We start from the raw sequence: 4518 nt of genomic DNA, 5'->3' as shown, positions 1-4518 counted from the left end.
AACCAATGAAAAGATTGCCAGTATCTGATGTGACTAGAAAAATCAGAAAACAGAGTCAGAGGCTCCTGGTGGATGGGTAAACTGCTATAGCAACTTCAGAAGGGAATTTAGTCATTCAATGAATACCCAAAGGACTAAACATCCCTACTGTAGAGACATGTGCTCATCCACGTTCATGGCTGCCCTATTCATTGTAGCCAGACACTGGAAAGGGCTTAGATGCCCATCATCTGATGAATGGATACTGAAAATGTGTTACATTTGCACAATGGAATATTACTCAACCAAGTTAAGGGAAATGAAATTATTAAACATGCAGGTAAATTGATTGAAAATTATCCTAAGTGAGGTAATCCAGACCCAAAAAGATAAATACTATATGCATCCTTTTATATATCCTTTTAAGCCTTCAAATGAATGCTCTAGTCCAAATAACCACAGAGGTAAGGGATCATGGGGAAGGACAGGATCTCTCAGGAAATGGGGAATAGAATATAGTGTTATAGAGAGATAGAATGGAGATTAGAGAAAAAGAGGGTTAAATGGGGGATAGAAGAGCAGGGTAAAGGAGAAAACATGGGGAAGGACGGCAAACACTAAATGCCATTTGAAAAACCATATTAAAACCAACTGTAGACACTTGCTAAAACATACAGATAAAAAATCTAAAGGAGGTCACCAAATAGTAAGAGAGACGATTCCCTAACTAGGCACCCTCTGCCATCAAATAAATCCTCCAGTACCAGGAATGAGCTACATCTTGTTGAGTTCTTTTCCAAAGGGGTCCCATAGGGACCCCCAAATCTCCCAGGCTAGTACCAAGGCTGTTGGTTTCCACAGCCTGATGGGAATGACATACTGCTGGAGGCAGCACTTACTTGCGTCATAGAACATGGGGAAATCGAGCTGTTACCTAAGCAGACGCTTCTCCCTGCAGACTAACAGTCACGACCCTGGAAGCTACTCTGCAGGGTCCCAGGAGAGAAAGATAATAATCACTGTCACCCAGCTACAAACCCTGCAGCCTACCACAGTCACCTGCCATAGTGACACAAATGCTATGCGAGTAACCAACCACTTTTTAATTGGATTTAAGGCCCACTCCATGAGATGGAGCCCATAAGTGACACTGCTAAAATGTCCAAGAACCTGAGACTAGATAGGTCACGAGCCTAGGGAAATCCCACTACTGGGATCCTGCTAAAGGAGCCTAGCAATAAAAACGACTCCTAATGATCCGTTCCTAAACCCATAGGTCAGATCAGGACTGATACACCTGTGAAATCCTAAGGGCGGTGGCAGCTCACACAAAACAGGTTTAAGGCAGATGAGGCCTCGGCACTGAGAGGAGGAAGTGGGCACACACAGGGCCCTAGCCTTAACCAGGAACCTACTTACAATGAATATTATCCAGCAGAAGGGAAATCCATTTTCTCCGACAGAATGTCACTGGATATATCAACCACACTTCAAGGCAGACTCCGTGCCCAGGAGTAGGTGGCCAACACAATATGAGCTTTTTGTTTCATTTTGTTTTGGTTTAGCTTTGTGTGCGTGCAAACACACAAAGTGTGTTTTTGTTAGTTTTTGTTTGTTCGCTTGTTTTATTTTTTGGTTTTGTATTTTGTGTTGTTTTTCTTCTTGAAAGAGGGAAAAAGAACCTAAAGTTACATGGGAGACAAGGAGGTATGGAAGAGCTGGAAGGAGCCCAGGGGTGGAAAGGCGTGAGCAAAATATATTGTACAAAAGAAAATTTTAATTAAAAAATAATAATATGTGTAAATTTAAAAAAAAAGATGCCAGAGGCCATGAATTTGGGTGAGAACAGGGGGTGGGGGATGCACAGAGGGGTTGGCAGGAGAAAAAGGAAATAGAAAAAATGTCATAATTATATTTTAATTTCAAATTTTTAACAAAATTAATGTGTATCATGTGGCCAAGTAATCCCTGTCAGCTAGAGAATCACATATAGAGACCCATACATCTATGCTCATGATATTGTGCTTGGGTGGAAGGAAACTGGAAGCAACTAAGTATTCGTCAGTAGAGGTGTGGTATGTCCACTGAGCACAGTATGTCTTTGAGTACTCTGCAGCCACTGAAAACTGATAAAGGGGCCCTATGTGCACTTGTGGAAGCAGAGTCTAGACTTCAGGGGGTCCAAAGGCAAGTTGCGCACGCACACACACACACACACACACACACACACGAGCACAACCGTTAAAATTGAATAGCACATACTCCAATGCACTACAGTTTCTGTATGTGCCCATAATTATATATGAAAAAACACATAAAGACAGGAGGAGCAAGAACATGGAGGAGCAATGAAGATATGGGTAAATGGCCTTATATTCTTATAACTTTGGTTTTATTCTTAAAACATTGTGTTTAAGGTCAAGAAATACTACTACACGCCTTTAAATCCCAGCACTTGGGAGGCAGAGGCAGATCTCTGTGAGTTCGAGACTAGCCTGGCCTACCTGTGAAGTACCAGGGCAACCAGGGCTACATGAGACTTTAGCTTGTGTGTGTGTGTGTGTGTGTGTGTGTGTGTGTGTGTGTGTGTGTGTGTTTAAGTATTTCTTAATCAATAAAAAAAATTCATTTTTTAAGAGTGAGTAAAAGTCTGTGGACATTACATGCCAAGGCAATGGTTCTTATTTGGGGGGGCGGGGGGCACAAACATCTGAGATTCTAATGAAAGACTTCCCCTAAAACTTCTATAAAAGTTCTTCTAAGATTTTTTTATTCGATTTCTGGTGATTTCAAGAGTCCCTGAAACGCAGTCCTACCCCCAGCCCCTGACTTCCTGACCCCAGGCCTGGTGCATCTGAGCTGATGGTCCTAAGGCTCTGCCCTGTCACCCCGGTTCATCCGGAGGAGTCAGACGGGGAAGTCAGAACGCCTGACAGCTATTTTTACGAGTGTCAGCAGCTCATCTCTCCAGATTGAATTTCCCCAGAAGGTAGATTTTCGCTGACATCTTCATACTTGGATAGGAGCGGCTGATCCTTGAGAAGTGAAGGGATGGTAGCAAGTGGCCCGCGCGCGGAGCCACAAACAGAAGCTGATCTGTGTCGGGGAAGCAGCCAGTTTTCTCATCTGCTTTTAGACACCATCGGCTTCTTTTTAAAGTTCTGCGGCGTCACTCCCCCCCCACACATGCGGCCGCTGTGCTTTCCACCTCACCGCCGACACAGATGGTTTTTTTAGTGACTTTGCTGATACATTTTTAAAGAAGCAAGAGACATAAAAGAGCCTGCTTTCCACTCCTAAAATGCCAATCAATATTCCTTGTACTTTTCCAAAATGCACACAGAATGAAGGTTTGTATCTGCCCCCTTTGGGTCTGCTTTAAAGTGTCTTAATGGCAAAGCCTGCCTTTCTGAGAGCAGATCTCCTCTGTAACACACTTTTTTATTAAGTCCCAGATCTGCCAGCAGATTTACAGTCTGTACCAAATCTGATTAAATGTGCTGTGCCTGCCTGGGCTGTGATTGCCTTGCACGAGGGATCCCCAGAGAAGAGCTGTTCTCCTCGGTACCCGCCCAGTCCACCATACGCATAATTAAAATAACTTTTAAAAAATTAACTTGGAAAAGAGAGGTCTGGATATCAATATAAGATTATCTAAGAATTTCAGAGACTCATTTCTTACAGAACATAATGATTTTTTTTTTGATGGACTGGGGTTCAAACCTTGGATCTTCTTGTACATGCTAGACAAGTCGCTGAGCTTAAATCGCCCAGCCTGCAACAAGATGAATTATGTTCAATAGAGATGCAGCTGGCTAAGTTTTCAGTCTTTTGCATCTTTGAGAATACTTTCTGTAGCTGGCATTGAAAACCTACACTGGAATTATCCAGCCGGCCTTTGCAGGTACATCTCTCGTGGCTTTCCCTCATAAACTCTTGATCCTTGACACACAGGTGCCCATTTCCTTGTGCAAGCCCTTTCCTGCATCTGCATCTTCATCGGTGCCCTCCAGCCTAACTCGGCATGGTCATCATTTTGGGTCACTGTGCTCCAGACCCAAATACAGATTTTTCATAATGCAGTTACTATTCATGTCATATTCATGCCTATCACTGGCCCCCGGTTCCTCTGAGCTGCTCTTGCAATGTGGTGAAACAAACCTGGGGTCACACTCCTGCTCATACACCAACCTCCTTCAGCCCCCTTTAGTGTCTACAGAATCTCATCTCTCTCAGTCGTGTGAAAGCTGAGTTCTGACCTTCCCTCCATAAATCTGTGTGAATGTTCACTATGATCCAGGCATTACAAATTCTGAAGTTTAAAAGCAAAACTGTGTTCCTATGAATTTATAATTTGTGTGAGATTTGTATTTGGTGCAAATTATGACTAAGCGTACCAATGAAGACAGTAACTCCAAGAGTGCAGAGAACGAAGCCAAGGGATGCGCTGAATGACTGGGAAGGGTGACCCGGAAAGTCTCTGATGAGAAAGAAATTGAGTTGCCATCTATGCAGAAGAACACAGCAGTCAAGAAAACC

This window comes from Mus caroli, chromosome 11 (genome assembly GCF_900094665.2).
Source record: "Mus caroli chromosome 11, CAROLI_EIJ_v1.1, whole genome shotgun sequence".
Classification (NCBI taxonomy): domain Eukaryota; kingdom Metazoa; phylum Chordata; class Mammalia; order Rodentia; family Muridae; genus Mus; species Mus caroli.
Note: the sequence above shows the minus strand (reverse complement) of the source record.